Source organism: Salvelinus fontinalis, chromosome 13, assembly GCF_029448725.1.
Source record: "Salvelinus fontinalis isolate EN_2023a chromosome 13, ASM2944872v1, whole genome shotgun sequence".
Lineage (NCBI taxonomy): Eukaryota > Metazoa > Chordata > Actinopteri > Salmoniformes > Salmonidae > Salvelinus > Salvelinus fontinalis.
In genome coordinates, this window is record NC_074677.1 from 31,797,973 (window position 1) to 31,812,106 (window position 14,134).

The 14,134-nt window shown below is 41.6% G+C and overlaps 1 long non-coding RNA gene across 1 annotated transcript; it reads left to right on the forward strand.

Moving 5' to 3' along the window:
- The first annotated feature begins 5,089 nt into the window (after positions 1-5,089).
- LOC129868439 (uncharacterized) lies at positions 5,090-6,651 on the forward strand. Its single transcript, XR_008761763.1, has 2 exons — positions 5,090-5,441; positions 5,850-6,651. It is a non-coding gene; the product is annotated as an uncharacterized LOC129868439 (long non-coding RNA).
- The last annotated feature ends 7,483 nt before the right edge of the window (positions 6,652-14,134 follow it).

Sequence of the window (14,134 nt, forward strand, 5' to 3'; positions counted from 1 at the left end):
GCCAGAGCCCGGACATGGACCTGATAGAACATTTCTGGAGAGACCAGAAAATGGCTGTCCAGCAACGCTCCCCATCCAACCTGACAGAATTCCCCAAATACAGGTGTACAAAGCTTGTAATGTGTGCCACCCAAGAAGCCAAGAAGACTCTAGGTTGTAATCGCTGCCGAAGGTGATTCAACAAAGTATTTTATTTAACTAGGCCAGTCAGTACTGAGTAAAGGGTCTGAATACTAATACAAATGTGATGTGCTTTTTCATTATTGGGTGTATATAGATTGAATGGAAGAATACAATTGAATCAATTTTAGATGAAGGTTTTAGCATAACAAAATGTGGAAAAAGTCAAGGGGTCTGAATACTTTTCAAACGCACTGTCAGTAATTTATTGTATGACAAGTCATGTTGTGCAATTTAAAACATGTCTTTAATTATACCTTTATTTAACCAGGTAAGCCAGTTGAGAACAAGCACTCATTTACAACTGCGACCTGGCCAAGATAAAGCAAAGCAGTGTGACAAAAAACAACACGGAGTTACACGTGGGATAAAACAAAAGTACAGTCAATAACACAATAGAAAAATCTATTTACAGTGTGTACAAATGGAGTAAGGAGGTAACACATTAAATAGGCCAAAGTAGTGAAGTAATTACAATTTTTTTTTTATTCTTTTCTTTTTTTGGGGGGGGTGGATCAGCTTAATATTGCGGAAAGAATGTTGCTTCCAATGTAATTGTCTGCATCATTTCCAATCCCCCATATTTTTGGGGGTAAATATATATATCCATTCACGTATGCATACATATACACATATATACATACACACATACTTTTTTTAAAGAGTATACCTTTATTATTATTCCCCGCAAACCCTACCACCGATCCCCCAATTGGAGTAAACTGATAAACATTTCTGTTTTTACCTTCAATTTATACATCTTATACACATTTTACAGACACAGTCTACTTTATAATAGTTCTCTCTTGTTTGTTCTTAGTCCTTCCTCTATTTCTGTTGTCCATCCAGTTTGATTTCCACTTGTAACTGTGCTATTTCACAATAGCTCCGCACCTATACACATTTCACAGATCCCGTATGCCCTACATTGTTTATCTTGTTATTAGTCCCACCCTTCAGCTCCACTCAACCTTTCCCATCTATCTTCCAACATCATCCATTTCGGATTTTTATTTGCCATATATTTTTCAACTGTGCTGTGATGCTTCACAAAAGATTTGAATCTTCACAAAAGATTTGAAAATTCGAAGTTTTGAATCCGGCGTTGTTTTGCGTATCAATTCATAAACCATGTGCCATGGAATGGGTACATCGAAAATCTCTTCCCAACTATTTTGCAATTTCTATGGCACAGCTGTAAGTTTTTTGGTCCTTAAATGAAATTGGTATATGTTTTTATTTATCACACTTTTCTTTAACCATTTATGTTCTTTAATATAAGGCCGACATACAAGTTCCTTACTTTTATCCCCTTCTACCTGCCTCTTCCATGTTTGTGGTAATGCTGCAATTAATTGGTTGTAATTTTGGGTAGAGCAGACATTTCCATATGTTTGTGTTAGCTGCATGTGTGACATTACTCCACCAGTCCTATTTATGATATCATTCACAAAAATTATACCTTTTTTAAAAATTTCTTCGATAAATACAGTTTTTTTTATCAATTACTATATTTGAATTTAACCACAAGATTTGTTCCGTCCTTTCAGGTGGATTAAACAGAAATTGCAACCAACTTTCTATATAAATAGGCCCTTTTAATTTTATCTGGCTTGCCGTTCCAAATAAAATTGAATATTTTTTGTTCATATAATTTAAAAAGCAGGTCACTAGGTGTAGGCAAAACCATAAGCAAATAGGTAAACTGTGATATGATTAAAGAGTTAATCAGGGTGATTTTCCCACAAATACAGGTATTTTCCTTTCCATGGTAGCAAGATCTTATCTATTTTTGCTAACTTTCTATAAAAATTTATTGGAGTGAGATCATTTCTTTCTTTTGGGATTTGTATACCGAGTATGTCCACATCTCCGTCAGACCATTTAATTGGTAAACTACATGACAATGTAAAATGTGTATTTTTTAGTGATCCAATACGTAATATGGTACATTTATCATAATTTGGTTTTAATCCAGAGAGGATAGCAAATGTATCTAGATCCTCTAAGAGGCCGTGGAGAGATTCTAGTTGTGGTTTTAAAAGAAAACATGAATCATCAGCGTACAATGACACCTTAGTTTTTAGGCCCTGGATTTCTAATCCCTTAATATTAATGTTTGATCTAATTTTAACAGCTAACATTTCTATGGCAATAATAAATAGATATGCCGATAGTGAACAACCTTGTTTTACTCCTCTAGATAGTTTAAAACTTTCTGAGATGTAAGTAATTACAATTTAGCAAATTAACACTGGAGTGAAATATGTGCAGATGATGTGCAAGTATATATACTGGTGTTCAAAAGAGCCCCCAAAAAAGGAAATAAAAACAATATGGGGATAGGGTAGGTAGTTGGATGGGCTATATACAGATGGGCTGTGCACAGCTGCAGCGACCAGTAAGCTGCTCAGATAGCTGATGCTTAAAGTTAGTGAGGGAGATACTTCAGCAATTTTTGCAATTCGTTCCAGTCATTGGCAGCAGAGAACTGGAAGGAAAGGCAGCCATAGAGGTGTTGGCTTTGAGGATGACCAGTGAGATATACCTGCTGGTATGGTGACCAGTGAGCTGAGATAAGGCGGAGCTTTACCTAGCAAAGACTAGAGCCAGTGGGTTTGGCGACAAATATGTAGCGAGGGCCAGCCGACGAGAGCATACAGGTCGTAGTGGTGAGTGGTGTATGGGGCTTTGGTGACAAAACAGATGGCACTGTGATAGACTGCATCCAGTTTGCTGAGTAGTGGAGGCTATTTTGTAAATTATATCACCAAAGTCAGTTTTACGAGGGTATGTTTGGCAGCGTGAGTGAAGGAGACCGATTCTAGATTTAATTTTGGATTGGAGATGCTTAATATGAGTCTGGAAGGAGAGTTTACAGTCTAACCAGACACCAATGTATTTGTGGTTGTCCACATAAGAAAGCAGTTGGAGGCCACAGAGGGAGTGTTATGGCATTGAAGCTCGTTTGGAGGTTTGTTAACACAGTGTACAAAGAAGGGCCAGATGTTTACAGAAGGGTGTCGTCTGCGTAGAGGTCGAACAAGGAATCACCCCCAGCAAGAGCGACATCATTGATATATACATATATAAAGAGTCGGCCCGAGAGTTGAACCCTGTGGCACCCACATAGAGACTGCCAGAGGTCCGGACAACAGGCCCCCCGATTTGACACACTGAACTCTATCTGAGAAGTAGTTGGTGAACCAGGCGAGACAGTCATTTGAGAAACCAAGGCTGTTGAGTCTGCCAATAAGAATACGGTGATTGACAGAGTCAAAAGTCTTGGCCAGGTCAATGAAGACGGCTGCACAGTACTGTCTTTTATTGATGGCTGTTTTGTATGGGTCCAGGTTTTGCAGCTCTTTCAGAAAATCAGCTATCTGGATTTGGGTGAAGAAGAAGCTGGAGAGGCTTGGGCAAGTAGCTGCGGGGGTTGCGGAGCTGTTGGCCGGGGTAGGGGTAGCCAGGAGGAAAGCATGGCCGCCGTAGAGAAATGCATATTGAAATATTTTATTATCGTGGATTTATCGGTGGTGACAGTGTTTCCTAGCCTCAGTGCAGTGGAGAGGAGGTGCTCTTATTCTCCATGGACTTTACAGTGTCCCAAAACTTTTTGGAGTTAGAGCTAAAGAATGCAAATTTCTGTTTGAAAAAGCTAGCCTTTGCTTTCCTAACTGACTGTGTGTATTGGTTCCTGACTTCCCTGAAAAGTTGCATATCACGGGGACTATTTGATGCTAGTGCAGTACGCCACAGGATGTTTTTGTGCTGGTCTGGGGTGAACCAAGGGCTACATCTGTTAATAGTTCTATATTTTTTGAAAGGGGCATGCTAATTTAAGATGTTGAGGAAATTATTTTTAAAGAACAATCAGGCATCCTCTACTGACGGGATGAGGTCAATATCCTTCCAGGTCGATTAAAAAGGCCTGCTCGCAGAAGTATTATAGGGAGCGTTTGACAGTGATGAGGGGTCGTTTGACCGCAGACCCATAACGGATACAGGCAATGAGGCGGTGATCGTTGAGATCCTGATTGAAAACAGCAGAGGTGTATTTGGAGGGCAAGTTGGTCAGGATAATATCTATGAGGGTGCCCGTGGTTATGGATTTAGAGTTGTACCTGGTGGGTTCCTTAATAATTTGTGTGAGATTGAGGGCATTTTGCTTAGATTGTAGGATGGCTGGGGTGTTAAGCATATCCCAGTTTAGGTCACCTAACAGAAAAAACTCTGAAGATAGATGGGGGTTAATCAATTCACATATGGTGTCCTGGGAGCTGAGGGGGGTCTATAACAGGCGGAATCAGTGAGAGACTTATTTCTGGAGAGATACATTTTTTAACCTCTCTAGGGTACGTGGGACGGTAGCGTCCCACCTCTTCAACAGCAGGGCGCCAAATTCATAACAGAAACCCCATAATTAAAATTCCTCAAACATACATGTATTTTACACCATTTTAACCCTTTCATGCGTGAGTTCCAAATATTTCTAACGGTCGCCCCAGCGTGAGTTTTTTTATGCACGTGATGTTAGAACGTTCTCTCCATTCCAGAATGTGATTGTTATGTAACAGTACATTTAACCTGCGCTGCCCTCAAACCAAAGAACGCAGCCTGTTTTATTTGTCAATTTAAAATTATTTTCTAACAAGTTTTTTATTTTCTAATAACAGTTTGAAATGATGTGTGTTTCGCCTTATTCATTCACATAAAAGTAGTCATTTTTACTTTTGCGGACCAATTAATTTTTGGGACATTTCTGACCCGGACAAAATTCCCCAAACACTTCTCAATTGTTTGTGCAGGACATTTACTCATCTGCCGTCCTGCATACACGTGTTCATATTTTCCACCTGTCGCCTGCATCGAAAACAAAGTTGTTTTCGTTACCAATAATACATTTGGTAATGTGTGCGTTTCTATCAAAGTGCCTTAATACGTTATAATAGTTTCTGCATGTCGTGTTATGTCGTTTCTACTGTAACGTCATGTTTTTATGTACATTCCTTATAACCGCGGACAGGCGATGTAACGTTACTCATTTCATAACATTTATGGTGTTATACTCAATGCTTAGGTATCTAGCTACATGCTCCTATTAGCTCTGGAAATCAATGCTAATTTCGTCAGGGAAGTATTAGCATGTGTTGTATTTCGAAGCTACCCTGGCCTTATGACTCCCAAGTGGCACAGCGTCTCAGCGCTAGAAGCGTCACTACAGAGACCCATCTTCAAATCAAGACTGCGTTTCTATCAAAGTAAGTGCCTAATTACGTTATAATAGTTTCTGTGTCGTGTTATACCGTTTCTACCGTAGCTCACTGTGTATGGAGCATAATATATTTGTGTATATTCCTTATAACCGCGGACACGCTAGGTAACGTTACTCATGTTACTCACCTTTTATGGTGTTATATTCAATCGTGCTTATGTAGCTAGTTACATTATTCTATTAGTTCTGTAAAACAATGCTAAATGCGTCAGAAGTATTGGCATGTTGACGCTACCCTGGAGAAATATCTTATACCACTTGGTCGTTTTCTGAGTGCATTCCACAAAGCTGTTTATCATGTCAGCCTTATCCACTGCCCCCATTTTGAGGTAATAGTCAAGCACGCAGTCTGGTTTGATGTTTCTCTGTCTGGTTTGTTTCTCTCTCCCGTCAGGTGGTCCACCTTCCCTGTGGCCAACATGGTTGCTGTATGGACAGTGGAGAGGACTTGGACGTCTCGTTTATCATGCCACTTTACTGCCCGCTGTTAACATTTCTTATTTTGTATAACGGGTCATTTAGGATGGTAGTAGCGTTGATGAAATGCAGTCATAGCAGCAGAACTAGAAAGCAGTCTTTACTGTCACCAGGAATGTGTACATTTCACAAATTGTGGTTGTCCCCCACTCCTGGCTCTCTCTTCTCCTGTAGCTCCAAGGCATAGTGATTGGTCTCTACTGTGTCTCCCACCAGCTCCTCTGTCAGAAACAACTTGAAGCACTCTGCCTCAGTTGGAAATGGCAAGGGGCGTTGCACTCCAGACTGGGACTCATCAACACAATCAGCAGGGCCAGGAGGGATGAAATGGCTGGCAGCCTTCCAGCTACCACAGAACTGTACTTCATCCACTGTCAGTCTGCCACCATCACCACCAGCATCTTCAAAGGGACCTGGGACTTCGTCAGTGGACAAGGGAAATTCAGATTCAGGGTTCTCAGTGGCTACAAGGTTGGGGGGCAGCTCCTCACTCAGTCAGAATCTGATTCCTGACTTTCATACTCTGACTCATTGTCAGAATTTAAAAAAAATCTCCATAATTTCCACATTTGTTGTCTCCTTTTGAAAGATTGCTAATGCTTCAGCTTAGCTCACTAGCTACATACATAAACAACAACACTGAATGGTTTACAGTGAGAGGGTACGTGGTTGACTGCCGGCACGCGCCACTTGTATCAATAAATCACTATCAGAAAATGTTTCGTGTGGCAATTATTTGTGTATTTACCGTTTTATTCACATATTTTCAAATCTAGGTGACAAATCATGCATTCCGATTCTTGCACAGATTGTAATGGGCACATATGTGTGTAAAATACTTTTTTGAAGGTTATACTGATTATGATGAGCTAAGCTAATTCCAGCTGTGTAGCCATGTTTGTTGACATACAATGCATTCTGGGTTCACGTAATCGTCTGTTTGACCAAAGATGTTATAACAAAATGAGGTGAGTAAGAGTTCATAAATTCTTTGAGTACTTCCGGAAATGAATGGTGGGATGTGAACGATGGTAGATGACACACCCCTTCAACATGCATACTGTAACGACCATGCTGTTTCATTACAATACTATAAACAGACCAAACTCATCTCGTCTTCTCTTCGGTTTCTGTGAGGAAAAATGCATGGCTGCGCGCTGAAACTAATCATCGGATTACTTTCGATTTCTATAAAGTTTTACCTAATTATTTCGATCAATGGTGAGAACACCCGTGATGTGATTAATTATACATAGTAATTGCTATTAGCTAATTCATATTGTAGTTTATGTCAGCCTAGAGTTAGAAAATATAACTGCTTGTGTTGGGTCAATCTTTCCTCAGTTAGCGCTAGGACTATTGTAGCCTACATTTTCCCGGTTAGGATGATTGTGTTATGCTATACTGTATATACTTCTGTGAATGTCTGAACATTGAATCCAAAAAATAAACTGCTCACATTCTGGACATAACTTTGTAAGGACTGTTTGTGTAAATAATTTCTGAAAAAAGTGTGGCCAACTCAAACGCTGATTGTTGCGTCATTCGAAACTGGCCGTTCTAAACGAGCGTTCTAAATGGGTGTTCTAATCACACAGGGTGTGATCGTACGCTTCAGGGACCACTGTAGAACGATCACACCCTGTGTGATGGTACGTGTGAAAGGGTTAAAGATACACTTGTTGTAAATCCAGCCACAGTATTCGATTTCAAAAAGGCTTTACGACAAAAGCAAACCAAACGATTGTTAGGTGAGTGACTATTCACAGAATAACACAGCCATTTTTCCAGCCAAAGAGAGGATTCACAAAAAGCAGAAATATAGATAAAATGAATCACTAACCTTTGATGATCTTCATCAGATGACACTCATAGGACTTCATGTTACACAATACATGTATGTTTTGTTCGGTAAAGTTCATATTTTTATCCAAAAATCTGAGTTTACATTGGCACGTTATGTTTAGTAGTTCCAAAACATCCAGTGATTTTGCAGAGAGCCACATCAATTTACAGAAATACTCATTATAAATGTTGATGAAAATACAAGTGTTATGCATGGAATTTTAGATGCACTTCTCCTTAATGCAACCGCTGTGTCAGATTTCGTAAAAGCAAACCATGCAATAATCTGAGGTTGGCCCTCAGAGCCCAGTCAAGACAAAAATATATCTGCCATATTGTGCAGTCAACAGAAGTCAGAAATAACATTAGAAACATTCACTTACCTTTGATAATCTTCATCAGAATGCACTCCCAGGAATCCCAGTTCCACAATAAATGTTTGTTTTGTTCGATTATGTCCAAATTCCTCCTTGTTGTTCTAGCATTCAGTACACTATCCAAACTCACGACGCGCGGGCAAGTCCAGCTGAAAGTACGGACGAAAAGTAAAAAAAAGTTATATTACAGTCCGTAAAAACATGGCAAACGAAGTATTGAATCAATCTTTAGGATGTTTTTTAACATAATTCTTTAATAATGTTCCAACCGGAGAATTCCTTTGTCAAAAGTGCGATGGAACAGAGCTCGCTCTCACATGAACGCGCATGGTCAGTGCATGTTCAGGTCATGGTAGACCTTAATCCCCTCTTATTTGGCCCCACTTCGCAGTAGAAGCATCAGACAAGGTTCTAAAGACTGTTGACATCTAGTGGAAGCCTTAGGAAGTGCAACATTACCAATATCCCACTGTATCTTCAATAGGAGCTGAGTTGAAAATCGACCAACCTCAGATTTCCCACTTCCTGGTTGGATTTTTTTCTCAGGTTTTTGCCTGCCATGTGAGTTCTGTTATACTCACAGACATCATTCAAACAGTTTTAGAAACTTCAGAGTGTTTTCTATCCAAATCTACATATGCTAGCTTTTATGGCCGAGTAGCAGGCCGTTTACTCTGGGCACACTTTTCATCTGCACGTGAAAATACTGCAACCCTGCCTCCCGGGTGGCGCAGTGGTCTAGGGCACTGCATCGCAGTGCTAGCTGTGCCACCAGAGACTCTGGGTTCGAGCCCAGGGAGGTCCATGGGGCTACGCACAATTGGCCTAGCGTCGTCTGGGTTAGGGAGGTAGGGATATCCTTGTCTCATCGCGCACTAGCGACTCCTGTGGCGGGCCGGGCGCAGTGCGCGCTACCCAGGTCGCCAGGTGCATGGTGTTTCCCTCTGACACATTGGTGCGGCTGGCTTCCGGGTTGGGTGCGCGCTGTGTTAAGAAGCAGTGAGGCTTGGTTGGGTTATGTTTCGGAGGACGCATGGCTTTCGACCTTTGTCTCTCCCGAGCCCGTACAGGAGTTGTAGCAATGAGACAAGATAGTAACTACTAACTTGGGGAGAAAGGGGGGTAAAATTCAAATAAATAACATTTTAAAAAGAAAATACTGCCCCCTACCCCAAAGAAGTTAAATTAGAAGCTCAATGTTTCGGCATAGACCTGGAGAGTATGATAAAACTCTGCAGGCTATCTTTGCAGTAGATTGCAACTCCTCCCCCTTTGGTAGTTCTATCTTGACAGAAAATGTTGTAATTGGGGATGGAAATTTCAGAATGTTGTGGCCTTCCTATGCCAGGATTCAGACATGGCAAGGACATCAGGGTTGGCGGAGTGTGCTAAATGAGTGAATAAAACAAACTTAGGGAGGAGGCTTCTGATGTTAACATGCATGAAACCAAGGCTTTTACAGTTACAGAAGTCAACAAATGAGAGCACCTGGGGACACACAGGGCCTGGGTTAACCTATACATCACCCGAGGAACAGGATGCGGCTAAAGGCTATCAGAACTGGTTGTCTAGTGCGTTGGGAACAGAGAATAAAAGGAACAGATTTCTGGGCGTGGTAGGATAGATTCGGGCTATGGTAGGGTGCAGGTACAGTTGAGGTAAACCTAGGCATTGAGTGATGATAAGAGAGGTTGCAAATCTGGAGGCACTAGTTATGCTAGGTGAGATCACCGCATGTGTGGGAAATGGGACAAAAGAGCTGTCTGAGGCATGTTGAGTGTGACTAGGGGCTCCACAGTAAAATAAAACAATGATAACTACCCTAAACAACAGTATACAAGGCATATTGACATTAGAGAGACATAAAGCGAGGCATTAAGCAATCACAGGTGTTAATTGGGAGAGCTAGCTAAGACAACAACGCGTAAGACAATAACAGCTAAAATGGCGATGAATGGTATAGAGTGTCAGTTAACTACACATAGGGCCTGAGTTCGAGGCTGGGGCCGACAGATAAACAAAATAAACAAAATGTTAGGCCAATTGGCAAAAGAGGTATTGTAGCTGGGGTAATTTAGTTTGCTAGCCGGGAGATGTGCCTGGCTCGAGGCTAACTGGTGCTAGTTTCGGGACAATGGCATTAGCCACTATAGTCACTCAGTAGCAGCTAGACAGCTGCGATGATCCGGTGCAGAGGACCAGAGCTTACGGCAGGAATCCGGTGATGTAGTGGCTTCTTCTCGTGTTAGTGAAGAGTCCGGTAAAAGTCCGGGAGGCATCAGCTGTGTAGCCGAGTGATCATGGGGTCCACTGAGCAGGCCGGGAGATGGGACTGGCTCAAGGCTAGCTTCGGGGCTGGGCCACTCGGTAGCAGCTAGCTAGCTGTGATGATCCGGTGTAATGGTCCAGAGCTAATGGCAGCAATCCGGTGATGTAATGGAGAAAAGCAGGCCAACGTGCTCAGGGTTGATATCGTGCTGTGCAGACTGGCAGGTATTATCCAGTCTAAAAGCGGCTGGTGTCTGAGCTAAAGGTAAAGCCGCTAGCAGTGGATCACAATGACTAAATAGCTAGTAGCTAATTTGCTGGCTAGCTTCTGATGGAGGTTCTAGCTATAAGGTCTAAAAATAGCAGATCTGTTTCACATTAGGTGAGGTGGGTTGCCGGAAGGTATATTTAATTTAAAAATGGAAAAAGAGATTGAAATATATATAAAAAAAGACGAAAAAAACATAATTTATACGGGACAACAACAAACACGTCCGCACTGCTACGCCATCTTGGATCCAAGGTATTCATCAAGAAAATGATTGGCGTATGCTTTTAACATAACATGTATTGCTACTTATATTTAGCTCTACACTCTACCAGGTATAGACCACAAATGTTTTCAGTCATTTCATCGTGTTTTCCATTTCCAAGGATATTATAAATGTTTTCAGACACCTTTTGTGATATGTTTGGCTTTCATCAAACACTGGGCAATTAATCAGCGTTTAGAAGTAATGTGTGTGCAGATGTTACATGCACTACAACATATTTTTTAATTGATATTGAGTCGTTTCACTCAAGCAACCTTAATGGTCTCATCTTGAGATTGTCAGAATTTGTCCTTGACATCCCACGGGACGGTAATATTTAGAATTTTTATGTTTTCATCAAAAGCAGGGAGTAAAATCCAACTTAGGCACTTTCACCTTGCATACACTTTTGTAACACTTAAACACGTTAACCTCCACAATAAGGCCACACCTGGGTTCAAATATTATTGTAACACATTTTTTACACTACCACTTTACAGACTTTGGTAGTTTAATCCTCTCCTTATCCTTTATATGATAACACTTGAATGAGTAGGTGCTATGAAGCCAGACCAATTTTATGCATATGCTTCTTTGGCCAAAGAGTTAAATTTTCATTTCATCTGACCATAGCACCGCCTGGAGTTTGCTAAATGGCATTGGCACTTGGATTGGAACCGGTTGCTGTGGTGGGTGTGGCATCAAAAAATGGAAGCATATGCAGAATAGTACTTCATACCCTCTGAAAAATATGGTGGTGGAGAACACCATGGTAACCTGCCTAAATTACTATCGCCCCGTAGCACTCATATCCATAGCCATGAAATGCTTTGAAAGGCTTGTCATGGCTCACATCTACACCATCAGCCCATACACCCTGGACCCACTCCAATTTGCATACCGCCCCAACAAATCCACAGATGGCGCAATCTCTGTTGCACTCCACACTGCCCTTTCCCACCTGGACAAAAATAATACACATGTAAGAATGCTGTTCAAATCAAATTGTTTTTGTCACATGCACCGAATACAACAGGCTGTTACTGGTACAGAGTCAATGTGCGGGGGCACAGGTTAGTCGAGGTAATTGAGGTAATGTGAACATGTAGGTAGAGTTAAAGTGACTATGCATAGTGCCCTCTTCATGACCATCTTAGTGTCGTGTCTTTGGCTATGCCGGATTAAGTGATATGACATGCTATTCTATAAAATCCTTTCTCTGTAATTAATATTACCTGATTGAGCTAATAATGTAAATGTAATTAACTAGAAAGTCGGGGCACCACAAAATAATATTTATAGAGCAGTTATCTTCCGAATAAACTCTTAAAGACCTAGTAATATTTTACAACAATAGCAGTCAATATTAATCGTCACCTTATTTCAGTCTCATCTGAAAGTTGTAAATTCTTGGTTATCTTCACGAACCCTGGCTAACAAGTTGAATCAGCAATACAAAATTGGGTTTAAATATTTATTTATTAAATACCTAACTAATCACATATACACAGAATGAATCATACCTTGATTACAAATTATGTCATAAAGGAAAACGTCCCTAGCGGACGGAACAGATATGACAGCTGATTACACAAAGAACGGGGTTTGGGTTTGAGTGAAAGAGGGGGAAGACTGGAGAACAAAGGGAGAAGCTATGTCTCTAGGCCGTAGGCAGCTACTCTATCGTAAATACAGAATCTTATGCATTTTAAATTACCGCCCATTTGGAAAAGGAAAATGCAATAAATATTTACTCTGAGCTGCGCTTCGGTAGGTTGGTGGTAGATGGAAGGCCGTGTTGCCCAACAGAGTCCTTTGAAGAATGTCTCTGGTGGTAAATTGGATACGTTGTAGTGTCGTCGTTGGGTGGTAGACGGGATACTCTGTCTGTTCTTTCCTAGCCCACGTTTTTAGCTGCAGTTGCTAACTCAACGGCTGGGAGGTATCACTTCTGTAGTGAATAAGAGTTCAAAGTTCATACCATTCACAACCAAAGCTCACGCGGAGGTTGGCTTCGTTCTGTAGTTATTATCGGAACCCTTCTGACATCGGATCGTCATCCTAATGTAACCGGAGGTTACATTTTCGTCAAGGCTTTATATAGTGGAGGGAGAAGGGTTATAAAACTATGAAAACACACCCATGTCTCTTCACAGGGGCGGGCCACTGATTGAGCAGAGCCCTAACCTTACGAAAACCCAAATCTCTCATTTGGAAGCTAAAATTACATTTAATCTTTTCACCAATAATTTTATATTCAAACATTTAAATTTCCCAACAATTCCATGTGAATCTGATAACTCTGTGATGAGTGTCTCAGATGACAACCGAACTGGCATCATATTCATTAAGTACCAACGCATATGTTCAACTGGTCGGATTACCAAAATATGGTTAATTTCCGCCCACCTTCTGATGTTCCCAGAATCTCTATGTTAACAAAGGGATTTTCAAATGTCACATCAGTAGGGTAGAGAGAGGAAAAACGGGGGGAGAGGTATTTATGACTGTCATAAACCTACCCCCATGTAACGGTTTTCGTCGTCTGAAGAAGAGTAGTCGGACCAAAGCGCAGCGTGGTAAGTGTTCATGTTTTTTATTTGAACAGAACACTATAAAAAAATAACAAGAGAATAAATTAAACCAAAACAGTCCTGTAAGGTGCAAAACACTAAACAGAAAACAACTACCCACAAAAAGCTACCTAAGTATGGTTCTCAATCAGAGACAACATTAGACAGCTGCCTCTGATTGAGAACCACACCCGGCCAAACAAAGAAATACAAAACATAGAATGCCCACCCAAATCACACCCTGACCAAACCAAAATAGAGACAAACAGCTCTCTACGGTCAGGGCGTGACAGTACCCCCCCCCCCCCCCCCAAAGGTGTGGACTCCGGCTGCAAAACCTGAACCTGTCTGGGTGGGCATTTCTCCGCGGTGGCGGCTCTGGTAGACCCCGCTCCACCTCTGGCGTGGACCCTCGCCACTGACCCCAGACTGGGGACCCTTGTTGGAGGCTCCGGACTGGAGGGCGTCGCTGGAGGCTCCGGGTGGGCTTCCTTTACGAGCGAGGGTGCCCAGTCCGGGGCCCGCAACGAGTGTCCCCAGTCCGGGGTCGGCAGCGAGGGTCCCCGCACCAGAGGCGCCACCAAAGTGGGGGGAGCCAGATGCGGA